This window comes from Pan paniscus, chromosome 23, assembly GCF_029289425.2.
Source record: "Pan paniscus chromosome 23, NHGRI_mPanPan1-v2.0_pri, whole genome shotgun sequence".
Taxonomy (NCBI): domain Eukaryota; kingdom Metazoa; phylum Chordata; class Mammalia; order Primates; family Hominidae; genus Pan; species Pan paniscus.
In genome coordinates, this window is record NC_085927.1 from 37,332,071 (window position 1) to 37,359,828 (window position 27,758).

The following is a 27,758-nucleotide window of genomic DNA, read 5'->3' on the forward strand; positions in this document are numbered from 1 at the left end:
ATTCGATCCAGGGGCTGGTCATCAAGATGGAGCAGGGTATAGAGAAGCCATTAGGGATGATACAGAACAGCACCAAAGGGTTAGTAACGGTGGGGAACTGTTTGCACCCCGAAGCCTGAAAGAGTGGAGTAGGGTGGCATTACCTGGAAAGAGAGAGAGAGACAGAAGGAAAATGAGATTGAGGGAAGGGCTGCCTGGCAGGGGAAGCTGACGCCTTCAGGCAAGTGAAGAAGCCAGCCTGCAGCAACTCTGCAGGGAAGAATATAGGGAAATAAACGCCTTCATCTCTCTCTTGTCCCACCCGCAGAGCTCCTTCTGGGATTCTCTATTGGCTGAACTCAGCCAGAAGCTGCCAAGGGAGACCCCCACAACTGGATGCAGCCCACTGAAGTCAGCTTCCTGGGGTGCATAGCTGAAGGTAGCAGGGAGCAAAAAGAATCTGAAGGGGCAAGTGAACAATGTAGAGCGTATCTGTGCTGAAGACATAAGGAGAGAGTGGAGGTCAGAAGCTGGCACGGTCCCTGGTGCACGTGTCAGCCGCTAAAGGTAAGTCCCCTCCCACTGCCACAGCCCTGCTGTCCTTGGCATGAACTGACACCCCAAATAGAATACCCAGCTCAAGGACCTTGGGTCGGACCCCTCAGAGATTGTGGGACCCACCAAGCGGCCAGTCCTGGGCACTGCACAGACACGGGGCATGGGTTTGCCAGGAAACCAGGCAGGCTTGAGGCCAGGGGCCGCTGGGGCTGTTTGTGCAATTCTGCCTGCTTGTAGCTGTGAGCTGCGTAGCCACGAGCTGTCGAAATCAAGAGGCTGACATTTAACATGCAGCAGCTTCCTGTGATGGATAAATATTAAACACAGCACGACCGACAGGACTAAGTAAATATCTATTAGTCTCCGAGATGGAGTCTGCAGGCACAAGGAGAGGATATCCTAATTGTTCACCCTTCTTGTAATGTTAAATAAGCATCTCGCCAGATTTCAACCAGGAGGAGATGCCTTGCTTGGTTCTCTCAATTTCTCTCTCTCTCTGTCTCTCTTTCCCCCCACCCCCGGTCTCTCTCTCTCCATCTCTTTTGATTTATCTCAATCTCTTTTTAACTTTATTATATTAACTCGAAGAGTCTTAAATTTTTTGAGACCAGGCCAGAAAAAAAAAAAAGACATGAAAAAGTAAGCATTTTCATGACCTTCCTCCAAAGACTGGAATAGAAAGCAAAACTGCTGGAGACCCTAGTAATGGTACAATTCAACCTATTTCTTTATAAATGTTAAGAAAAAAAATAAAAGGTGAAGGACAAGGAGGAAGATTGTGGCAAAAATCCCTAACCCATGAGGTCAAGTCTAGTGCTAGCTATCTTTCATCTCCATTGGAAAGTCTAATTTTCTACTCTGTGTATGTGTGCATGTGTGTGTATACATATATACACATTATATTATCTATAATATACTATCTACTATATATGTCTACCCTGAATATTAATATGTATATGATAGTATCTATTACACACACACACACGCACACAATACATACATACACACACTTTGGCGACATGCCGCAGTGCCATGTTGCTGAGCACCATGCATTAAATCAGCCAATGCATGTTAACTATGCACCTGCTATAAGAGATACACTGTGCCAGGCCTTGAGTCAGAGAAGCAAAGGAGAGAGAGTAGGTCATTGACTGTATTTGTTATTTACTGTTATGTAACAAGTCACCACAAACTTTGTGGCCGAAAACTACAAACACTTATTATCTCATGTTTTCTGTGGGTCAGGAATCCAGGCTTTGCAAGATCCTCCGCTCAGGATCTCTTGTGAAACTGCAATTACAGTGTTGTCTGGGTCTGCAGTCTCATCTGCAAGGTTGACTGGGGAAGGAGCCACTTCCAAATTCATGTGTTTGTTGGCAGAATTCTGTTCCATTAACACTGAGTAATGAAGCCTTCTGTTTTTCATTGGCTATTGGCTAGAGGCTGTCTCCAGTTCCTTACCCTGGGGGTCTCTCCATAGGTTGGCTTACAACATGGCCACTGGCACCATCTAAGCTAGCAAGGGAGATAATGTATTTGCATATTAGCAAGATAGGCATTACAGTTTTATACAATATAATCATAGAGGTGACATCCTATCCCCTTTGTAGCATTGGATAGAGGCAAGACACTCAAGGGAAGTGTCACAAAAGAGTGTGAGTACTGGGAAGTGGAGATCATGGGGCCCACCTTATAGTTTATTCTCCACATTGGCCATGGAGCTTATGTTCCAGTAGAGAAGGCAGACAACACATACATATATCAAGAAAATCATCACTAATAGTGAAAAATGTCAGGAAGATCACCAGGGATCTTTGATCAAAATTAGTGAAGGGCTAGTTCAAGGATAATGTGGAGACAGAAGGAGCTACTTTACATAGGGCCCCAGAAATAGCCTCTCATGAAGAGATCAGTTTAGTGGAGACTTGATGAATGAGAAGAGCCCAATCTTGCTGTGGTGAAAGGTTACTCAGGCAGAGGGAATGGCAAGAACAAAAGTCTGAAGGCAGAAAGGAGGCCAGTGTCGTTGAAGTACAGTGGGCATAGTAGACTGTGGTTTGCAATAAGGTTGAGAGGTAGGCAGAACTCAGGCCATGCAGGGACTTATAGGCCAAGTGAGGGGAGGCATTAAAATTTGATTCTTAGGGTGACAGGCAGTGTATTAGTGCCCTAGGGCTGCTGTAACCAATTGTGACAAACTGTGAGGCTTTCAGAAATAAGAATTCACTTTCTTACAGTTCTGAAAGCCAGAAGTCAAAAACAGGTGTCGGCAAGGCCATGCTCCCTCTGAAGGCTCTAAGAGTTAACCTTTTCAGCTGGGCTTGGTGGCATGTGCCTGTAGTCCCAGCTACTTGGGAGGCTGAGGCAGGAGAATCGCTTGAACCCGGGAGCTGGAGGTTGCGGTGAGCCGAGATCGCACCACTGCACTCCAGCCTGGTGACAGAGCGAGACTCCATCTCAAAAAGAAAAAAGAAAAAAGGAGTTAATCTTTTCCAGGCCTCTCTCCTGGCTCCCAGGGTTGCTAACACTCCTCAGTGTTCCTTACCTCTCAGGCATGTTGTTCCAGTCCCCGTTTCTGTCACCGCATAGCATTCTCTTCCTCTGTGTCCATTTAGAGTTTCCTTGTCCTCTCTTTATAAGGACACTGGTCTTGTTGGATTAAGGGTCTACCCTACTCCAGTAGTACTCCCATCATAATGTACAGCTTAATGACATCTGCAAAGATGCTATTTCCAAATAAGATCACAGTCACGGGCTCCAGAGATTAGGACTTTAATATATTCTTTGGGGTGGGAAGACCATTCAATTCACAACTGGAAGTCATTGGAAGGTTTGAAAAAGAGGAATGGCACTTTTTAAAGAGCCCTTAGGTTACTGTCTACAAAATAAATTTGGGGGCAAGCATCATAACCTGAATTGCAGGTAGATGACCATGCAGATTCATGATGAAGATGGCTGAGTCAAGGGTGAGAACAGTGGCAAGGAAGGGAGGTCTCAGTAGGAGGTAGATGCACTGGGGGTGGGAAAGGATGGCTGTGGCCTCTTTGTTGTGATCTGTCATCTCAGTATTCTGGGAAGATGGCATCTGGTTGGAGAATAGGAATAGCAAGAGGAGGTATAGGGGGCACATACTGGAGAAGACCATGGTGGGGGCAGGAGGTGGGTGGCCATTGAGGTCTGTGTACAAATATTCCATCTCTCCTCCCTCCATTTGGAACAGAAGTGGAGAGTATGAACATAAGCAAGAGGAAGTGATGAGTATCCCTTCCAGGAGAACTCTAAGAGGCAGTGAGTGATTTGCTGGGCTCCCAAGCCCTCTGCTCTGATGACAGCAAAGCCCCAAATCATGATGCCTCCATCAGTCGGGACCCCTCAGCAGAGCCAGCTTCACAGGTGAGCAACCTGTGCAGTCACACAGGGTCCCACAGTTAAAGGGACCCTGCACTTGGTTTGTTGCTCTGTTGTCACCATCTTCAAATTCTTAGCAATATTTGAACAAGGGGTCCTGCATTTGCGTTGTGCACTGAGCTCTGCAAATTACAGAGCTGGTCCTACCTCTGAGTGAAGCCAGTGCTTTGCAACACCGCAGCTGTCTCTTGGGGAGCAAGTAGCATAAGTGAGAAATAAAAATTGTCTGAAGTCACTAAAATTCAGGAATTATTTTGTTACTGCAGAATAGCTTAGCCTATTCTAACTGCCCATGGAAGCAACGGCAAGGCCAAAGGCTTCTAGAGGGGAAAGAAATAAGCCTAGAAGAAAGAGCACTAAGATGGGCTCAAATCTCTTATGTTACGTTTTGAGCTCTGGATGAGATTTGCTTGAAAGGTATTTTTGTTCTTATTCTAAGGGCAACTACATTTCTAACTAGATCTATGGTATATTGGTATATGTCTTGGATAATACCTCTCAGACTTAGGCAGACCTGAGTTGCACTACTGGCTGTGTGACCTTGAGCAGATGACTCAACTCTCCAAGGCTCAAATTCTCACCTGTAACATGGGAGTGATCATGACAGGTTCTCCTTCATAGGGCTGTTATGATAATCCAAGTAAGTGCTCAAATCCTGGTAGCTGTTATTATTGTTGTTGTTGACTAGTGAAGAGTGTGAGGCTTCCCCAAAGCCAGCTTCCCCATCTGATCCCTCTGAGTCTCACCCATTTAGCTGGAGTGGATGAATCAGAACTTTCCCCATGGGAGCATTTATAAAAAGGGGACACCCAGCGCAGAAGATGTTTTCCAGGGAGATCTCGGGGAGCCCAACAAGCCAAGAAGAGCAGAGCAAAGCATTCCAAGGAAGGACTCTAAGTCTGCAACAGAGCACACACGAGGTAGGTGCTTTTACCCCTGCTGTGCATTCAAGGAAAGGAGATCCGGAGAGGTTATAGCATCAGTCCCTAGTCACAAAAATTAGTAGCAGACCTGGGATTCATGCCAAGACATGCTGATGCCCTAACCAGGTCTCTTAACCACACCACTGCATGGCTTTTTGCAAAACTGTGGTTGATAAATTTTCCCTCTTTGTTATTTTGTGTCCTTCATGCCAGTAACTAACACGGTAAATTCCCATGCAAGTTTATTTCAAGGTTAACACTTGCCTTTGTAGATGACTTCCCTTGCTTTCTCTCATCAGAAATCCCTAACGGTGCGGGGTAAGCCTGGATGGCAAGGAGCTTAGAACACAACTCAGTGGTCATGAGCCTGACGTCATTCATCACTTTGCATACCTTCAAGTTCTTCTAACCTCCTCTCTCCTTCAAAAATCTTACTTTGGGCTCTGCCTCTTCCAAGAAGCAGTAGCAAGTCCCCCAGCTGATGAGCAGAATCAAAATTTTTACAAATGTGCATACCAATGGAGTTATTTTAGAATATGCCCAGGCCTGCAGAGGATGACTGCAAAAGCCCCTACTATTGGTAGAGCAGTGAGAAAATTGGTTTCACTGTCATGCCTTGTGTATTAGTTATCTATTGATTTATGCTAATTGACTGATGCTACATTTAAAAAAAAAACCACAAAACCTCAGCAGCATACAGCAATAAGTTTGCATTGCTTGTGCATTTAGGGTGCTCAGCCAGGTGGTTCTGCTGATCTTGCTGGGGATTACTCGTGTCCAGGGCTTGGCTGGCTGTTGGCTGATTGAGACTGGCCTCAGTGGGAATGATTCTGGCATCTCAGTTTGCTCCATGTATCTCTCATCCTCCAGGGTAGCCTACGCATGTACGTCTTGCAGTGATGGCAAGGAGCAGGAGAAAGAAAGCCCATCCAAACAAGCATATTGGAAGCCTATGTATCCCATAAGCTGACATCTTGTTGCCCAAAGCATGTCATGTGCGTGGTCCAGAGTCAGTGTTGAAGGGCTCTGCAAAATCACATGGTAAAGACTGTGGTTTCAGGGAGGAGTGAAGATTTGTGCGCATTGCTCCAATTGACAACCATGGCACTAGGCTCAGGCCACACTTCTTCCTAACAAGAGAGCAAGTCAAAGCGTGGTTAGTTAAAGTCCATACAAAAACTCACTTTAACAGGCCTCCTCTGGATTGAACAGCTGATATTAAGTCATAAGGTACCACATCACAAAGATACTGGGTATCTTTGGTTCAGCAATTCCATCACCAGGGACTTTTTCATCCTAAGGAAATCACTGCTCGGTGGACAAAGATATATGCATAAGGATGCTCCTTCTGGCCAAAGACCAAAAACATAAATGGCCATCAGTAAAAGCCAAGTGAGTAAACTATGGTCTGTATATGCAATGATCAAAGAAATAAAGGAAAATATATAATTCCCTAGAAGTATCAAGTAATATGGAAGGAAACTAGGCAGGGCAGGAGAATGGATGTGGGGGCAACAAGGAGAGGCCAGAGTGAGAAGGTGAGGCTGTGACCTCAGAATGATGAGGTGAGCGGGGAGGGGATTCCAGGCAGTGGGACAGCCTGTGCAAAGGGCCAGCGTGTGTGAGGGGTCCTGATGTCACCAACACTACCACTAGCCCTCCTCCAAGTCCTCTCCCATGGGTCACAAGAGCTCATATGGTTGCAATCCAATTTCAAAAAGGTCTCCTAACTTACCAGGCTCAAGCTGTTACTGAGAGTCCACCTTGACTTCTCAGGGGTCACTCCATTTTCCAAAGACCAACCAATTAGGTACAAGAGCAGAAGGGCTGTGGCCAAACAGACTTGCTGGAATTGCTCTTTGAAAGGGTATGAGCCAAGATTTTTTTATTTTTTCTTTTTTTAGACAGAGTCTCGCTCTGTTACCCAGGCTGGAATGCAGTGGCACGATCTTGGTTCACTGCAACCTCCGCCCTCCAGGTTCAAGTGATTCTTCTGTTTCAGCCCCCCAAGTAGCTGAGACTACAGGCACAAACCACCACGTCCAACTAATTTTTGTATTTTTAGTAGAGACGGGGTTTTGCCATGTTGGCCAAGCTGATCTCAAACTCCTGACCTCAGGTGATCCCTCTGCCTTGGCCTCCCAAAGTGTTGGGATTACAGGTATGAGCCACCCCACCTGGCCCAAGATTTCTAATAGGTGGGTGCTACAGGTTGAATGTGTCCCCCAAAGTTGATGTGCTGGAAACTTGATCCCCAATGCAACAGTGTTGGGAGGTGGGGCCTAATGGGAGGTGTTTAATGAGGGCTCCACTTTCATTAATGAATTAATGCCAATTATAAAAGGGCTGGCTCGAGGCTGCAAGTTTAATCTCTTGCTCTCTCACTCTTTCTCACCCTTCCACCTTCTACCATGGAATGACACAGCATGAAGGTCCTCACTAGATACAGCCCCTCAATCTTAGACATCCCATTCTCCAGAACTGTAAGAAATAAATCTCTGTTCCTCATAAATTACCCAGTCTCAGGCATTCTGTTATAGTAATACTTCATGGACAAAGACAATGTGTGGGCAGAGGGAAGGGAGTAACCAATGGGACCAGAGACAGCCTGGGATGGAGGAGAAGAGAGAGGTTTTGCAAATCAGTTGAGCTGGCTCTGCCTGGCCCCACCATTTACCCACTTTATGACCAAAGGCCTGTCACTTCACCTCTTGGAGCCTCAGTTTCCCCGTGAATATGAGAATCACACCCACTGCTAAGGTCATAAAGATTCAATGGCATGCACAGTACTTGGCACATTGGATATACTCAACTGATGGTAGCTAGATATTGTTGTTGCTGTTTCCTCTATCTCATTCTCTTTTCCTGACTTCATAGAACAAAACCACAATGCATTTCAACCAGGGCCCAAGCTTCTATTGAGCATGAAGCAGTCTTTGTTTTCCCTGAGCCCTTTTTTGAATTTTAGATTATAGGTTTGATTAAGGATTCAAGATATTAGAATATGAGAATGCAAGTAACATTCTGTTTTTCCTGCTTGTAGATATTGATTTTCTGCCCCCATCTTTCTATTCCATGGAGTTTGATGCCCAGGGACACATGTGGGCTGAAACAGACTGCCTCATCCACACACTGAGGCAGGCCCAAGCCTCTAATTATAGGGCAAGTTTAGGGTGGTCAGGCAGTCAGTACCTGGGTAAAGTCAGGCCTGAATTCATTCATTTATTTGCTAAGAAACATATGAATTCATTTATTTGCTAGTGAACCCAGCATTTACTGTGTGCAGGCACTGTACTGGGAGTGGAGAAGCAGTAGACAATACCCAGCCCCAAAGAACTCACTATAGTAAATACCATGATGATAATAATGACAGCTATTTACTAAACACTTGCTACGGGCACTGTCCTTTTATTTTCTAATTTGATTATCCTAACAGTCAACATCCTGCCACCTGACTACATCTCCCCAGGTACCTGACTGTGATGTAAGACAGGCTAGAGCCCTCAGGGGAAAAGAGGTGTCTTCCCAAAGAACAGACATGGCAAAGGGCTGGCATGGTGGTCACCTCCGTCTGCTGGGCCACACACTCAGAGAGGCATGAGTAGAATGAGACACCAAAGAGGGCCTTGCAGTGACTGCTCACCAAAGAGGGGGCAGTTCTCATCTCCACATTCCCACCCTGGACCACAGCATGCTTGGTCAGAGTCTCTGGGATTTGGACAGTAGTAGCCTTTGGTCACTTGGGGTGGCTCTGTGCTGCATGACACATATCACTTTTTACTCGGAGACAGTGAGATGAACATGGAAAGTTCCCACTCTCTGCCAGGCCTTAGGAAGCAGAGGCAGGTTGAAGAGCACCTGACCCCAGCATGGGAGAAGGGAGGCCAGACAAGTGAACTGATCTTTACAGTGTGGAATGATGGAGGTGATAGTAAATATCTGGATGTCTATTCATGTGCCCATTTTATGGGAAAGCAAACTGAGGCTCCAAGAAGTTAAGCCATTTGTTCTCATTCTCAAAGCAAGCATAAAGTAAGATGGGGGCTTGAACTCAGATCTACTTGATAGGAACAGTCAAGGGCTTATCCATTCCCTCCTACGTGTCAAGTGTGGTTGGGACCTTAGACTAATAAGAGGAAATTAGTGTAGTTCTCACCCTCAGGGGCTGATAGCAGACTCAAATTGCCAAGAGCGGGACTCTGCGATTATGTTTACTTCTAAAATTCTTTCTTATTTCATTGGTTTTGGCATATGTATGCACCTATAAAAGCATCAACACATTCAAGATCATAAACATATGATCAGTTGTGTCCCAGAAGTCACCTTGTCATCTTTTCCTCTCATCATTCCCCACTTCCACTATCACCCTGCAATCCAGGCAACCACTGTTCTGCTTTCTGTCAGTATAGATTCCTTTGCTTTTTCTATAATTCTATATGAATGGAATCATATAGCATGTAATCTTTTGTGTCTGGCTTCTTTAACTCAGCATACCTTTGAGTTTTGCCCAAGTTTTTGCATATGTCAACAGCTCATTCCTTTTTATTGCTAAGTAGTATTCCATTGCATGAATGTACTGCAGTCTGTGGATCCATTCACCTTTTTTTTTTGATGGGTGTTATTTAGATTATTCCCAGTTTTTGGCTATTACACATAAAGCTGCCATGAATATTGATGTACAGTCTTTGTATGAATAGATCCCTTCAGTTGGATAAGTATCTAGGAGTGAAATGGCTAGATCACATGGTAGCAGTATGTTTAAGTATTTTTAAAACCACAAACCATTTTTCAAAGAGGCTGTACAGTTTGCATGTCTAACAGAAGTGAATAAGAATTCTAGTGTCTCTCTGTCTTTGCCAGCACCTGATAGGAATAGCCTTTTACATTTTGGACTTTCAAATCAGTATACAATGGTATATCATTGAGATTTTAATTTGAAGTATCTTAATGGCTAATGATGTTGAGCATCTCTTCATTGCTTATTTGCCGTCTGTATATTGTCTTTGTTCAAGCATCTATTCAATCTTTTTCACCCTTTCTCAAAACTAAGCATCTTATTTTGAGATAGTTGTAGCATCAATTTTGAGCATGTGCCCATTCTTTAATCAGGCTCTTTGTTTTCTTGTTATCAAGCTTTAATAGTTCTTTATGTATTCTGGATAAAAGTACTATATCAAATATGTGTTGTGAAAATATTCTCTCTAACTCTGTGCATTTTTAGATTCCTTTAACAATGCCTTTCAAAGAGCAAAAGTTCTTAATTTTTATGAAGTCCAATTTATCAATATTTTCTTATATGGATAATGGTTTTGGTGTCATATCAAAGGTCTTTTTGCCTAACTCAGGGTCACAAAGATTTTCTGATATGCTTTCTTCTAGAAGTTTTATAGTTTTGGGTTTTATATTTTGATCTTTAATCAATTTTAACCTAATTTTTATTTTATTAAGTATGGACAAAAGGTATTAATTCTTTCGATATGAATAGCCCATTTTTCCAACATTATTTGTTGAAAATACTATCTTTCCACCACTAGATTGCCGAGGCACCTGTGTTGAAAGTCAACTGATTGTATATGTATGGGTAAATTTCTAGATTCTATTCTGTTCCATTGATATATTGATCTTTTTGCTAATACCATACTAGGAATAGGAGGAAACTTGGACTTAGCCTTTGAAATCAGGTACTGTAAATATATTTTCAATTTTATTTCTCTTTTTAAAGAGGTTTGGATTTTTTAGGTTCTATACTTTTCCATACAAATTTTAGAATCATTGTATCTTTTTTTCTACCAAATAATAAAAGCCTGCTGGGATTTTGATTGGGATTGTGTTGAATCCATAGATCAATTTAGGGAAAATTGGCATCTTGATGACATTGACTCTTTTGTTCCATGAACATGGTATACCTCTTCCTCTATTTTGATGTTCTTTAATTTCTCTTAACAATATTCCCTAGTTTTCAATATGAAGGTTTTGCCCACCTTTTCTCAGATGTATCCCTATTTCATATTTTCACATGCTATTGCAAGCAGTAGTGGGTTTTCATTTCAATTTTCAATTATTCATTACTAATATATAGAAATGTAGTTGAGTGTGTATATCAATCTTGTATTCTTCAGCCTTGCTAAATTTACTTATTTATTCTACAAGCTCTAGTGTAGATACAGCAGGTTTTCCAGAAAGATAATTATATTGTTTGCTAATAAATATAGATGCCTCTTATTACTTTCTTTTTCTTCCTTTATTGTACTGGCCAGAATCTCCAGAAAAATGTTGACTAAAAGTGCTATCAGACGTCATTGCCTTGTTCCTAATATTAAAGGGAAAGCATTCACTTACTTACCATTTAATATTGTGTTTGTTGTAAGTTTTTCATAGATAACCTTTATCAAGTTAAGAAAGTTTCTCTCTGTTTCTAGTTTGCTAGGAATTTTTAATAGAAATTGATAGATCTTGAATTTTTTCAAATTCCTGTTCTGTGCATACTGAGATAATTACATGGTGTTTCATCTTTAGTTTGTAAATATGATGAGTTACGCTGATTTTTTAATGTGAAACCAAGGCTTGCATTCCTTTTTATCAATAAAAATATTTTTTGCTCAAGAATTTACTTTGTTTGACATTAATATAGCCACACAAGCTTTCTTTAATTAGTGTTAGGAAGTATATCTTTCCATCTTTTAATTTATTGCATCCTTATATCTAAATTAAATTTCTTATAAGAAGCAATAGTTGGGTCTTGCTTTTTTATTCAATCTAACAACCTCTCCTTTAATTAGGTATTTGAATAATTTTTATTTAACATGATTATTCATATGATTGGACTGAAATCTATCTTCTTACCATATTATTATTTACTTTGTATTTGTCTCATCTGTTTTTTGTTTTATTCTTCTTCTCTTCCAGTCTTCTGGATTTATTGAGTGTTATTTTATTATTCTGTTTTATCCCTTCTGGAATTAACCATAACTTTCTGTGTTATTGGTGGTTGCTTTAGAGTTTATAGCATACATCTTTAACTTATTAGAGCCTACCTTTAAAAAATACTAAGCTACTTCATATATTGTATAGGAACCTTTCAACAATATGCTTCTATTTCTCCTCACCTGGCATTTGTGCATTTACTGTAACAATTTACATACTATGTATGTTATAAACCCCACAATACATTGTTAGTGTTCTCCCTTTAAACCATGAATTATCATTTAAAGGGATTTAGATGTTAGGAAAAAAAGTATTTTATATTTTCCTATTCAGTGACCATGCCCAGTGCTCTTTATTTCTTTGAATACCCATATTCCACATTAGTATCATTTTCCTTTGGCCTGTAGGACTTTCTTTAACATTTCCTGCAGAGTTTAACATGTCTTTTTTTAGCTTTAGCTAAAAAACGCTTTAGCTTTCACATGTCTTTTTTTTTTTTAAAGAAATCTTTATTTCACTTCATTTTTTGTAAAATATATTTCCTGGATATATAATTCTAAACATTTTTTTTAAGATACTACTTCACTATCTTCTGGTTTGCATTGTTCCTAATGAAAAGTTTACTATAATTCTTATCTTTTTCCATCTGCATGTAATATGTTCTTTTCTCTGTTCCTCTTTTTCATTGTTTTAGGTATTTATCATTTGTCTTGGAATAGATTTTATTTGTTTGTTTTTTGCATTTGAAGTCTGTTAAGCTTCTTGAATCTGAGTTTTCATCAAACTTTTTTTCCATCCTCTCCTTTCAGAACCTCCAATTACATGTGTGTTAGGCTGCTTAAAGTCGTCCCCCAGTTTACTAATGCTTACTAATGCTCTGTTCGATTTTTTAATTCTTTGTTTTTCTGTGTTTTGATTTGTTTTGTTTTTATTTCTGTGTCTTCAGATGCACTAATCTTTTCTCTTGCAATGTCTAATCTTCTGTTAATGCCATTCAATATATTTTTCATTTCAGATATGGTCGTTTTTATTTCTGAAAATGTTTATGTCTCCATGTCTCCACTTAATATGCTCAACCTTTTCTCTAGGTTCTTGAACATAAGAAATACAACTTTAAAAGCTCTTTCAATGTCCTTGCCATTTTGACTCAGTTTCAGTAGACTGATTTTCTCCTCATTATGGGTTCTATTTTCCTGCTTCTTTGCATACCTGGTAATATTTCGATTGTGTGCCAGCTATTGTGAATTTTATCCTTTCAGGTGCTAATTTTTTTGTATTTCTATAAATATTCTTGAGCTTTGTTCCTAGATGCAGTTACTTGGAAACAGTTTGATCCTTTCAGGTCTCGCTTTTAAGCTTTGTCAGGTGGGACCAGAAAAATGTTTGAACTAGGAGTAATTATTCCGAGTACTAAGGTAAAATGTTTCTGAGAGCTCCACCTGATGGAACAGGAGTTATTCCTGGGTACTATGGTATCTAATCCTTTCAAGTGCTTCTTCCTCTTTGCCTCTGGTCATTTCCTCACAAGCATTTGTTGATAAGCACTCTGCTGAGTACTTAAGGAGAGCCCTCTGCAAATCCCCAGAGCTCTCTTTTCCAGCTTTCTCTCTCTGGTACTTGGCTCTGCCAATTGTAGCAGATTTGGCCTCCCTGGACACCCAGGCTTATCTCCTCCATTTAAGAACACCCAGATCTGTCTGAGTTCCCCCTCCCTATGTTGTGGACTGGAGTCTCTCTCAAGGTATAAGCTGGGGCAATTGTAGAGCTCACCTCATTTGTTTGCCATCTCTCTGGGATCACTGTTCTTTGATATCTGATGTTCGATGTCTTGAAAACCATTGTTTTATGTGTTTTCTTTTGTTCTGTTTTAGTTGTTTCATTTGGGAGGGTAAATCCAGGCCCTGTTATCCCATCTTGCTGGAAGCAAAAGTCCTTGTATGATTAAGTTCTCATAAAAAAAAATAAAGATATGAAGAGGGGCTCTAAAATTGGGAAATTGGTGTGATCTAGGGATTTATTTTGTACCGGGCCCTCTAATTTTACCTTCATGTAGATCTCCCCTCTCCGGTACTTGGGGATGGTAATGCTATACTCACTTTATAGAGGTCCCTGGGTCCTCAGGTTAGTGAGGTCCCAGGACTTTGAGGGAGCTGTCCCAGGTAACAGAACTGACATTTGAATATAGGTCTGTCTAATTACGCTTGCCATCCCACCTCACCAGCTTACTTGTTCACTCAAGCACCAGAATGAATGAATGAATTGAGTGGTAGGATGAAGTGAGTAAACACATGCATGAATGTTTAACATATCTGCGGGTCCTCTCATTTCTCACAAATAATAAAAATGTCAGCACTGGAAGGGAACATCTGTAGGTCATCTTGACCCATTTGAAAGGCTCAAGGAAGGCAAGGAATTTACCTGAGGCTGCACAGCCAGGGAATCAGCCCTGAGAAAGATCTCCTCTCCCCCTCTTCCTTCTCCAGTTGAGGCTAATAAAGCAAGAACAGCATTCTCATAATATGTATATGTGTGTATATATATTATTTGACTTTAAAGATGTATTTAAATATATCGCTTTCACCTGGGCTTGCAAACAGTCAGGTTTTATTTGAACAAATTAGTCCTGAGTGCATGGCGGAGTGCTGGGTGAGGGAGAGAGGTCAGAGCTAACAAGGAGAAATAAAGCAGGCATGTGCCGTTAGGCTGTGTCGAGGCTTATTTAGAAAACATTCTCAGTCCACTCTCCTCCGCAGCCGGTAACTTAATCTGGAGGGCTCTTCTCCCGGACCCACTCCAGGCTGCTCTCACTCTGTCAAACCTGCTGGGACTGTTTTCTTAGAAAACCAGTTTGAAAGCAAACCATTAAAAATGACCTGTATTAAGGGGCTTTTCAGTGAGAGGGACCTAGGGATGAACATGAGTTTGCAGGAAGATAAAGTCCAACTTGGTCTGCAACAGTGTATTAATTGGGACTCCTTCTGCTATAAATTATAAAACCCAACTCAAACTAGGTTAGTGAATATATAATAACTATATCTATAAATACATTACATAACTATATATACAGTAATATGCTGCATAATGACATTGCAGTCAATGACAGGTCACATACACAACACTGGTCCCATAAGAATACGATACCACATTTTTTTTTTTTTTTTGAGACGGAGTCTCGTTCTGTTGCCCAGGCTGGAGTGCAGTGGTGCGATCTCGGCTCACTGCAAGCTCCGCCTCCTGGGTTCACGCCATTCTCCTACCTCAGCCTCCCGAGTAGCTGGGACTACAGACGCCTGCCACCACGCCCGGTTAATTTTTTTCTATTTTTAGTAGAGACAGGGTTTCACCGTGTTAGCCAGGATGGTCTCGATCTCCCGACCTCGTGATCCGCCCACCTCGGCCTCCCAAAGTGCTGGGATTACAGGCGTGAGCCACCGCGCCCGGCCCACATTTTTACTGTACCTTTTCTATGCTTAGATACACAAATACTTACCATTGTGTTACAATTGACTACAGTATTCAGTACAGCAACATGCTGTACAGCTTTGTAGCCTGGGAATAAGAGCTCCTAGGTTCCATAAAGCTTAGGTATGTAGTGGGCTACACCATCTAGGTTTGTGTAAATGCACTGTGTGATGTTCATGCAGTGAAATCATGTATGATGTTCCCACAAAGAAATCACCTAACAATGCATTCCTCAGAAATACCCCAATTGTTAGGTGATGCATAACTGTAAATATATGTGTGTGTAAATATACGTGTGTGTGTGCACATGGCACACACATCTGTTCATGTAACTGGGAAGTTTATTGGACTACTTTAAGGTACAGTTGAGTCCATTTGTTTTTGTTCCCTTTTAAAATAACTTTATCATTGCTCTTACAAAATGAATCCATTGTTGTTTAAGAAAAAAAAGTAATATATTAAAAAGTGGGAAAAAAAATAAAAATCACCCAAAACCTGTCATGCAAAAATAATCGTAGTTTTTCCTAAGCTTTTTCAAACATCCTTAAGATTGATAGGTATGTAAATATTGCAAATTCTAATGTTTGTCTTCTTTTCTGATTCTAAGGTCAATAAACACTCATGGTCAAACATTTGGGAAAGAGAGAGAAGTATAGAGTAAAAATAATCAATCCAAATTCAACCAACAAAGAGGTCATCTCTGTTAATGTTATAGGATTTGCTTTTTAACTTTTCACCCTCTTTTTCTGTGTTTAATATATACTGTACATCATACATCATGTATGTATATTCATTCAAAAGAAGGTAAAGTTAACATTGGATCATTTAGGAATCCCAGGCAGAAGACAACAGGTTGAGCCCTTCAGAATTCCCTAATATTTACCACTGGGCAACCAGTTTGTCTTTCTCAATTAAAAAAAAAAAAAAAAGTCCAGTGAAATCAGGTCATTCAATGTCAGTTTTTAATATTTAGAAAATATTTTCTCAGGTTTCTGACAGGAAAAGTAACTCTCATGCTGCTCTCTGAAGCTCTGCTTTTGTGGACACAGAATAGGCCATATTGGTTGCATCCTTTTCTCCTTACCTTCCGCCTAACGCCCCCCAGCCCCCAACTCTTGTGCAAATGGTTCCACCATTGCCGGAAAGTGCTAGGACAGAATGGTTGTGCTTAAGAGCTATCACTGTGGTCCTGTACCAGTGAGTTAGGGATTAAGTAGGACTTTTGGCTGCTCCCCACCAATCCCCAGCCTGTCTGCTCACTTACAGGAACAGGCTGGAAAACCTCTTTGAGCCTGGGCTTCGGTATTGATACCATTGTAGAAATCACAAGTCTCCACTGCGTTTTCTTTGAAAGGTATACAAATACATTATGCTTTTGTGGGGTCTTAGAGACAATCTTCTTGTATTTGGGCAAATTTGGCTTGGCGGTGAGGCCGGAGGTATGGCCAGGAAAACCCTGCACTACTCTTTTAAAGACTGTTGTTAAGAGGAACTTGTTTAAGAATTTTACACACGACTGCTTCCCACTGGGCATGGAAGAGCTGCTTCTGGGGCATATGCAGACACAGCTTTAAACAGCCTTGACCCGTGGAATGAAGTAGACCTTCCACAAATCCCTTTCGATCTGATTATATGGGAAGATTTCACTTGTTATTACTTGTTTTTAACACTTCTCTAGCACTTGCTAATCTCCCTTTTTAAGCAGCAAATAGTCTTCAAACACAAAACTTTTGGTGAGAATTGGTTATATGGCCAGCTACATGTAATAGAATATTATAACTGTATTCCACCCACTCTAAGATGCCATGATTGTTCAAATGCGCCATTATTTTTGCATACCTCTAAGAAAGAAAACCAATCTTCCAATTAGTTGTAAAAGACCATTTGTTGTAAGTTACATTTTAATTCCCAAATTGCTAAAGTATAAAAAAAAGAAACAGACAAAACCCTGTATGTCCTGGTAATGTCAAAATTTAATATTCTCACTGCTTTTATATTTATGATTGCCTTCTATTTATGGCTGATGATGAGGGTTTTACATTTACAAGTGTTACATAAATTATCTTTTGAAATAAATGTTTTTAAAAATCAAGTGGATTGATTTAAAGAAAAACCTCAATTATAACACTATGGATACAGATACTGCAAGCTGGTTTATGAACAACTAAAGATTGTGAAATCTCACTACAAGTGATTTGGCAAGGCTGGTACTACGTCATCTCCAGGACTTTCTTAATACTGAGTGAGAATCTCTTATGACTGGAGACATCTTGTTACCAGCAGAAGAGATCCAGGTAACCCCAAGTTACTGCTCTGTATCTGTGTGGATCTGCAGCAACTTCAGCCCTTGCCTCCTCAGAAAGAAGAATTTGATTGAGGGGCATAAAGCAGAAAAAGAGACTGAGGCAAGTTCCAGAGCAGGAGTGGAGGTTTATTAAAAAGTCTTTAGAACAGGAAAGAGAGGAAAGAACCCTTGGAAGAGATCCAAGTGGGCACCTGAAGGTCAAAGAGAGAGAAAAAAGTAGGTCATTTAATCTTGATCCTAGGACTTTATAGGCTCACCTATTTCCCATGATTCTTCCCTTAGGGTGAGCTTTCTGCATGTTCAGTGTTTTCCTCACCCTTGGGAATTGAGCATGTGCGGTGTATTTAGGGAGTTACATGCATGCCCATCTGAGGCTTTCATCCTTTTTCTGGTGGTGTACCCAGAAGATCATACTTTGCCATTTTTGTCTCTTAATGTGTATGCCCAGGAAGTTGCTTCTCCCTGGGGCCTGGCTTTAATTAACACTTTAGTGTTAATAAGTGTGGACCATCAGGAAATAGCCTCTCCCTGGTGCCAGCTGCCAATTTATCACTTTTAGAGAAGCAATGTAATAATTGCTGAGCCATCACCACAAATTTCTAGTGGGTAGGGGGAGAACCCTCTCCTGCCCTGCTCATTCCTAACTACCTGTAATGTAGAGAGAGTTTCCCCCTTCTTCTCTTCCTTTGCTGGGACCAAATTCTAAGCTGCATTCTTTACTACACTGGTCAGATGGAATCTCTCTTGCTGGATTCAAACCAAGACATGGTTTATGTGCAAGTCCTTTCTTATCACCATTTAGCCATTCTTGAGTTCCACATTTTGCTATATTTGTTGTCTGTAGACCATCCTCAAGTAATTTTTTCTAGAAGAGAATATGAAGATATACTTTTTAATACGAAAAATAGATAAGAAAGTTTTCTTCTGCCACTTCCAGACAATAAAACAGTTTGGCTGGGTATAAAATTACTGGGTCTCATCTTTTATTCTTTTAAGTTGCCCTTTGGGGGACATTTATTATTGCAGGGAGAAATCTTAGTCTTTTGAAGTTAAATTATTATTTTAATGTTTAATGTTTTCTGTCTAAATCCTTAGAAGATTTTTCATTTACCTTTGGAATTCAAAGCCAGAATTAATCTAGTCATGGTCATTTTTTTCATTACTTTGTTCATAACATGGTGATGTTTTTCAAGACACATTATTAAGGTTTCCTTAACTCTGGAACTTTTTTCCATTGTATCTTTGATTAATACTGGTGCTATAATGCCTGACTCTCATGATGGTTATTATAATTAATTGATATTTCTCTCATAAAACAATTAGGGTGATGCCTGGCATCCACTGAGTGTGCAACAATTTTAATTATCTTTTCTGTCTCCTTTACAGTCATTTTCTAGGGTATTTGGGCTTCTTATTTGGATAAAGCTCATATTTTTTTATAAATTGGTGTTGCCTGTCATTATTTTCATTAGATCCCTAGTAATAGGTCCAAGACAGGACACTTTATGATCCCCTGAAACATAAGCTACAACTCCACCTTGGTGAAAGAGACTTTGAGATCTGACCCTAATCTCTAAGAAGGCACCAGACTTTTGATCTCATACAAGCCAAGAATAGACTCTCATAAAACACTTTGAGTAAACAGCTATGCATTCCAAACTTTCAGTGAGTAAAAAAGCATAAAAATGTATCAACTTATAAATTCTTTCTACAAGTGCAATTAGGCTGGCTAAGCAAAAGTAAACAGGATAAAAGAGTATCTCTTAAAAGAGGAAGAACTTTTTTCAAGCAGTTGTTAAAGATCTATCTACAAATTGCTTATATGTTAATTATAAATCAAGTACTCTAGAAACACCCATTGATAAATGATTTTCATGCAAATTATAAATTGCTTAAGAGAGCCCGTTCACAAAATGATCTGTGCACTAATTACAAATCAAGAAACTTAAACATACACATATACAAATGGTTTATGTGCTAATTACAAAAGGCATTTTAGAGACTATCATTTACAAATTAAATACGTGCTCATTGCCCACTAAATACTTTAGAAATTTCTATGTACCAATAATTTTCATGCTAGTTACACAGCAAATAATCTGAAACATACACAGTGTTTGCAAATAATCCATGTGCTAATTACACAACAAACACTTTAAAAACACCAATGTAAAAATGATTTGTGTGCTAATGACATAACAAACACCCTAGAAACTCCCAGATACAAATGATTTATGTCTAATTACACATCAGACACTTCAGGAACACCCATGTGCAAATGATTTATGTGCTAATTACACCGACACTTAATTTCGAAAATGTCTAACAACAAATTATTTGTATGCTAATCACAAATCCAAACACTTACAATTGATTTATGTCCTAATGATTAGCTGCTCTTATTTTGTTTCCTTTAAGGACCCACCATCTCAACAGATTGACAGCTTTCTTCTGATTGGTACTTACTATGAATATAAATAAAATGTCTGAGTCTGTATTACAAAGGTTTTGGGATCTTCTCTTTATTCTCCCTTCCCCAATTCTGCCCAATTGTTGCAGTCTGATTACATTTTGGGATACAGTGAATTGAAGGATTTTTTTTTTTTTTTTTTTTTCTGAAATGGAGTCTCGCTCTGTCGCCCAGGCTAGAGTGCAGTGTCATGGTCTTGGCTCACTGCAAGCTCCGCCTCCCAGGTTCACGCCATTCTCCTGCCTCAGCCTCCCAAGTAGCTGAGACTACAGGCTCCCGCCACTATACCTGGCTATTTTTTTTTTGTATTTTTTTAGTAGAGACAGGGTTTCACCATGTTAGCCAGGATAGTCTCGATCTCCTGACCTCACGATCCACCTGCCTCAGCCTCCCAAAGTGCTGGGATTACAGGCGTGAGCCACTGCGCCTAGCCAGGATTTATCTATTAGAGCAGGCTGAGAAGTATTACTTAGGGTAAGAGTGTTCTCTTCCTTTTGTCTGTTTCATTGGAACCATCAAATTAATTTAATCAATGAAGTATAGGTGCTTATTAGCCACTCAGTCTATATACTAATCTTTCATGTTCAAAGAGCTATTGCTGTCCTCAAATGTATTTATGCAGAAATTTTGTCCATCATGGCCACTACTGCTTCCTTACGCCCTCTCTAGCATGTGATAGCTTACAAAAAAAATTTCCATATTCATTATCTTATTGGACTTGCTTCTTATAAAGGAGGAAGGACTCAAAAATAGAGGTTAAAAGTTCCCGTTTTGCAGATGGGAAAACTGAGGCTCAGCATAGCCAAGCAGTATTTCTCGTGGCAGACTTGACTCCAAAGTCAGCCAAACTTCACAGCTAACGGTTTTTCTTCCAGTTGACATTCCTCCACAGGAAAACCTTCCATGGCCATCTTCCCAGAAGTCTCTAGAACAAAAACACCAACACTGCCCATAGCATGGGATCCACTCTCTCCTGCTACTGCATCCCGTCCTCTCTCCTCCTGGCTCTCTCAGATCCCTGGCCTCTCCCTCCACACCATGCTGGCATTTCAAACCAGACTGGGGGCCCCAGCACGCTTCTCACCTCTTTAAGAGTGAAAATGTATATCCCAGAGATTGCCGCTTAATTGGCTGATTAATAACAGAAAACCTAATTGAATGCTCCCAGCTCGTATGTACGATGTCTTAATGTTAGAGCCTTGGGAATAAACACACAGCAGGGAAGTCTGAACCGCAGCACAAGCACTAGCACTTTCAATTTAAAAGTCAATCTCATTATACAAGAAGCTGTTCCCTTTATCCCCCTGGAAAAGCTCACACTCTCAAACCAGATTCCCTTTGTACTAGCATCCTCTGCTCCATCCTGCCTCTGAGTGACGCAAATATTAGGATGGGTCCCCTTTCTCCTTCTTTCCCCTTCCCCTCTCCTTCCCTCTCTCTGTCTCTGTCTCTCTTTCTCTCTTTCTGTTTGTTCTCCCTGCTGCATATCTGAGCAGCTCAGTAAATATTCATGAAATGCCATTGTGAGGTCTGTGAAGAGCGCAGACAATGGGCCGTCAGAGGTGATGTGCAATTTGGCATCGCCAGCACCCAAGGGTGAGGGAGGCAGTGAGGTGCCTCCAAGTCAAGCCTCATGTTACATACTGATCTGTTCAGCTTTCTCCTTCAGGGCAGCCTGACTGGAAGTCTTATGGTGCTCAGAAAGCTGAGCTAGGTATTCTTGGCTGGGCTTAGAGTGACCAGGGAAGAGTCGGTAAGGGCTCCCGTACCCTAGGCTCGTCCTGGTCAATCACAGCATCTGAGATAGGGCTGAAGCTCCTGGACAACTTTATTAATCTGCAAAGGGCTGCCGTAACAAAGTAGCACAGACTGGGTGGCTACTTTCTAAACAACAGAAATTTATTTTCTCCCTGGTCTGCAGGCTGGAAGTCCCCGTTCAAGGTGTAGCAGGGTTGTTTACTCCTGTGTCCTCTCTCCTTGGCTCAAAGATGGCACCTTTACGTTGTGTCCTCAACATGGTCTTCCCTCTGTGCATGTGGAGTGTCTTTCTCTGTATCCAAGTTTCCTCTTAAAAGGACACCAATCAGACTGGATTAGGACCCCACCCTAAGGACTTCATTTTAACTTAATCATCTCTTTATTTAGTGTTATTATTATTAATATTTAGAGACAGGGTCCTGCTGTGTCGTACAGGCTGGAGTGCAGTGGTGCAATCATGGCTTACTGCAGCTTCAACCTCTTGGGCTCAAGCCATCCTCCTGCCTCGGACTCCCAAGTAGCTGGGACTACAGGTATGCACCACCACGTCTGGCTAGTTTTTTAAATTTTTTGTAGAGACGGGGTCTCCCTGTGTTGCCCAGGCCCAGGCTGGTCTTGAGCTCCTGGGCTCAAGCGATCCCCCCACCTCAGCCTCTCAAAGTGCTAGGATTATAGGCATGAGCCACTGCACCCTGCTTTAATCACCTTTTTTTTAACTTTTATTTTAGGTTTAGGAGTGCATATGCAGGTTTGTTACATAGGTAAATTGCATGTCATGGGGGTTCGGTGTGCAGATTATTTCATCACACAAGTAATAAGCATAGTACTGAATAGGTGGTTTCTCCATCCTCTCCCTTTTCCCACCTGCCACTGTCAAATACACATGTGGTCATGTTAATCACCTCTTTAAAGGCCCTATCTCCAAATACAGTTGGCTTCTGAGGTACTGAGGGTTAGGGCTTCAACATATAAATTTGGTGGGGGAGTGGAGGGAAGACACAATTCAGCCTATAACAGCTTGTCTTTCTGCTTGGATTATCTCTAAAACTCCTCAACCTCAACATGTCCAAATGAATCCTCATGACCTTGAACCTCCGCCCAGGCCCCTGATGCCCTTGAGAATTTCCCATCTAGCAGAATGTCACCAACACAAGCTGGATACCTTTTGACTTATCCTGTCCACTCATCCCCCTGCCCAATTCATCTCCAACTTGCCCCGTTGACCTGACTCCCCAAATGCCACATCCCCAAGCCCAAGTTCCCATCATCTCTTTCCTGAACCTCCACTCCAACCCCCAGGTGTCTTTCTGCATCTAACCCTGCACATCTGCAGCCTATTCTGCAGAGTGGCAGAGGTATCTTCTTCAAGGCACATCTGATTATGTGCCCTTGCACCTGCTGAGCTTCCTGCATCTTCTCTTAAATGCTGATGCTCTTGGAATTCAGTCCCATCCATCTCTCTTCTCTCCATGTCATCTTCCTGAACACTCTCATCCACTTCTACAGCTTCAGTTACTGGCTAAAACCTTGCATTAGTCCGTTTTCATGCTGCTGATAAAGACGTACCTGAGACTGGGTAATTTATTTTTTATTAGAAAACAAACAAAAAAAAGAGGTTTAATGGACTCACAGTTCCACGTGTCTGGGGAGGCCTCACAATCATGGCAGATGGTGAAAGGCACATCTTACATGGCAGCAGACAAGAGATAATGAGAATCAAGAGAAAGGGGTTTCCCTTTATAAAACCATCAGCTCTCATGAAACTTATTCACTACAATGAATAAGAGTATGGGGGAAACTGCCACCATGATTCAATTATCTCCTACTGGTTCCCTCCCACAACACATGGGAATTGTGGGAGCTACAATTCAAGATAAGATTTGGGTGGGAACAGGGGTGAAGTGACTCACACCTGTAATCCCAGCACTTTGGGAGGCCAAGGCGGGTGGATGACCTGAGGTTAAGAGTTTGAGACCAGCCTGGCCAACATGGCAAAACCCCATCTCTACTACTAAAACACAAAAATTAGCCAGGCATGGTGGTGCACACCTGTAATCCCAGCTACTCCAGAGGCTAAGGCAAGAGAATCGCTTGAACCTGGGAGGTGGAGGTTGCAGTGAGCCAAGGTCGTGCCACTGCATTTCAGCCTAGGTGACAGAGCAAGACTCCATCTCAAAAAAATAAAAATAAAAAAGAGTTGGGTGGGGACACAGCCAAACCATATCAAACCTAGAGGCCACTCTTGATGGCTTCCAGATCATTCCCCAAACCCAGGCCTCTCAACCAGCTTTCAAACCCAAGGGTCTTAAATGCTTTAATCCATTATCACTAAGTAAAATGACAGCCCTGTAAATATTTGTAATGAGATACTTGGTGAAACAGAACTTGTAATTATTATTTTGTTTTTATTAAAATATTATTTTAATAAATTAGTTTATTTTCACTAAAAGAACCCACCAGCCACTTCTCTAGGTTGACATGGTAAGTCACCCTGTGGTAAAATTTTGGACTGTAAAAGAGCCACATAAGTGGTGTCTCCAGTTAAGGTGAAACCCATTCCTTGAAGGAAGGGTATAATAGAACCATTGGCACATGACTGCCACTCTCCCCTCCAAGATTTCTCAATGGGCTAGGATAAATTTACATTGTGGTTGGAAAAGAAGCCACCTGGGAGGAAAAAGATTGAGACCTGAACTCACTTTGTTGCAAAATTCAACATTTTTAGAACTTCTTTGCAGGGTTGGGGAGGTCCTGGATGAAGCAAATTGGCAGCGGGTTCAGGGGGTGAACATCTAAAGCCCTACAGTGGAGATCACTGTGAAGAAATGGGGTGTCTAGTCTAGAGATGCAGCCCCATAATAACATCTGGGTGCTTGGGGAAAAGGACCATAGCTGAAATGGATAGACCCTCTAGTCACAGCCCCCTGATTTGATTGTTTCTAAAACACGACCACCAACCTATAGCGTTCAGTGACTGTGTGGTTGACTGTGGCTTCTAAAAGACTACCTGAGACCCTGAGCATGGAGCAGTTCTGTAATCTGGACAGGAATCTGGAACAACATCCTCAAAACTTGGGAAACAGGTGCCAGACTTCACCAGACAAGTTCCCAACAGTGGCACATTTTGGAGACTAAAGACTAGATAGTGATAATTTATGAATGAAACTCTAGTTTACTCTATACCTGTCTTCAGAAGCAAGACTGACCTCCTTGGAACAGACTTTCTGGACAATTTGCTGGCAGAGGAAGAGACCACAAGAGGAAAAAAGTGGACTTCCTGGTAATTTAGGGGTTTGATTAACAAATTTGAATATTTAAAAGAGATGTTATTTTCACTAAAGAAGATAGCTAAATGGTAAATAAGCCTATTCAACATTATTAGTCATCAAAGAAATTCAAGTTAAGACTACAATGACATATCACCACACACCCTTGAAAATGGCTAAAATAAGGACTGATATTATCAAGTGTTGGGGAAGATGTGGAGCAACTAGACCTCTCATACTCAATTTGGGAGTGCAAATTGGTTCAATCTCTTTGGAAAACTGTTTAGCAGTAGCTACAAAAGCTGAAAGCATAGACTGTGACCCAGTAATTTCATTTCTGGATATTACTACACATATATACACAGGAATGTTTATATATTTCCACCAAAGTGCCTACACAAGAATATTCATAGCAGCACTATCTGTAATAGCCTAAAACTAGAAACTACCTAAATGTCCATCAACAGGTTAAAAAAAAAAGATAAATTGTGGTATGTTTCTATAATGCATTGTTACTCAGAAAGAAGAAGGATGAGGAGAATGTAACAACGTGAAAGAAACTCACTGCCCTAATATTGAGCACAAGAAACCAGAAATACATACAGAAAAGTATACCATACTCATTGTTCTATTTATATGAAATTCAAGAACTGGCTAAACTAATCTATGATGACAGAAGTCAGAATGTGATTATTTTTGGAAGGAGGAGCATTAACCAAAATGGGACATAAAGGAGACTGTTGAGATACATGAAATATTCTTGTCATAATCTGGGTAGTGTTGTATGGGTATTGCCATGTATTAAATTGTGTCTCCCCACACCTTCAAATTCATACTTTGAAGCCCTATTCCCCAATATGGTTATGTTTAAAACCAGGGCTTTTAGAAGGGAATTAAGGTTAAATGAGACCATCGGTTCCCTGATCCCATAAGATTAGCATCCTTATAAAAGAAACAGCAGAGTTTGTGCACTCACTCTGTCTTTCACTCTCTGTTTCTCTGTCTGTCTCCCCCTCTCTCCCTCTCCTCCTCCTGCTCTCTGCATGCATAGCACAAGGAAAGACCATGTGAATACACAGCAAGAACGTGGTGCTCTGCAAGTCAGAAACAGACCCTTCATCAGACACCAAATCAGCCAGCACCTTGATCTAGGATTTCTGGCCTCCAAAACAGTGAGAAAATAAAATTCTGTTGTTTAAGCCATGCAGCCTGTTGTATTTCATTATGGCAGCCTGAGCAGAATAAGACAGGTATATACAAATGCAAATCTTATTAAGAAATCTGTATCTTTTACCCTATTGAAGTAAGTTATACCTCAATTGAAGAATAAATAAAAGAGAAAGAAGGAGCAGCACAACCTTGTTTGTATTCCCAAGCTGGTGAGTGGGTGATATAGGTTGCCTCTCACTGTGCCCACTCGGCTGATGAGAAAAGTGCAGCTTTGAGTGAAGAAGTGACATGTGGCTATGGTGGCAGAACTAGGCACATAATCCAGTTCAGTTTGGTGAACAATGACAATGTGTGCCCTTTGCAAGCCCCATGATGGACATTGCTGTCAGGAGTGGCCTCACAGGAGGTGCCCAGGCCTTAAAGGTAAATAAGCATTTACAACACGGTGTGGTCCACACTGTGATGGGCTTCACGGAGGTCACAAGAGCGCCGAAGGACCACCTAGCATAGCCCAGGATGTGGGAGTGGAAACCTGAGCCAAGACTTCAGGGGTACCAGACAAATCCTGTACTTCCCCTTCTCCCAAAGTCAGCCTGGAGCTCCATGTCTTGCTCCTTAAAGTGTGGTCCACAGACCAGCAGTCTCTCTGTCACCTGGATGCTGGCTGAAATTGTAGAATTGCGGCCCCACCCAGGCCTACTGCATCAGGATCTGCTTTTTACCAAGATCCCCTGGGAAAGCACACTCGCACTGGAAAAGTGCTGGTCCGTATATTTCAGAAGGACACTGGGAGCCATGGACAGCTCTAAACACAAAGTGGCATCCTCCCAGAGCTGAATCCCCCACCGTCTCTATCTTGGCCGCAAACACTTCCGAGCACCAGGACATCCACTCAATTCCCACTGACCCAGGTGACTAGGTCCCAGGAGATTGTGTGTCTATATTCACCTCCCCAACAGAGCAAGTCTGGCCCTAGCAGGTGTGCAAGCCAGTGATCTGGCAATTAGAGCCACTGATTGGAAAATGGGCTGCTTACCTGTGACAAAGGAGGGCTTCTCTTCTCTGAGGCCTTAGACAAAGCAGGCTTCCAGGGCAGCTAATTACCTGATAGGTAGCAAAGCTATCACCTACTGGGCCTTTTAGCTCAGTTAATAGAGCAATCTGCCCAGCCTTTTGTCCTTCTCTTGTTGTGATTTCTTGACCTACAATCGTTTTACATAATGAGAAAGTTACACAAACGCTGCTTAATCCAGAGTTCAGCACTTGGGGCCCAGCTTCTGGCCAGGCCAGCAGCAAAGCTACTGTAGAACCAGGTACCTAGGAAAAGATGTGGGTCCCTGCTCCTGGGTTTGTAGACCAAACAGAGTATATGAATGATGGCACAGTTTGCAGATTGTCCTATGAAATAATTTAAATAAGATCATCTATATGGGGATTAGTAAAATGTAAGCTCTATTGAAGGATAGCAGTTATTTTCTTAGACCAGGTCATTGAAATTTAATGTGAACACTTTCATATCAAAATGCACACACTGT

General features: G+C 41.4%; 1 long non-coding RNA gene across 2 annotated transcripts; it reads left to right on the forward strand.

The window, feature by feature from the left end:
* On the forward strand, window positions 1–26,260 carry LOC129395039 (uncharacterized). 2 transcript variants are annotated; one of them, XR_010111832.1, is made up of 5 exons: window positions 1–79; window positions 308–546; window positions 3,758–3,930; window positions 4,700–4,865; window positions 26,105–26,260. It is a non-coding gene; the product is annotated as an uncharacterized LOC129395039 (long non-coding RNA). The 2 variants fall into 2 exon arrangements; XR_008622522.2 differs by lacking the exon at window positions 1–79 and having other exon boundaries at window positions 232–546.
* Window positions 26,261–27,758: the final 1,498 nt, after the last annotated feature.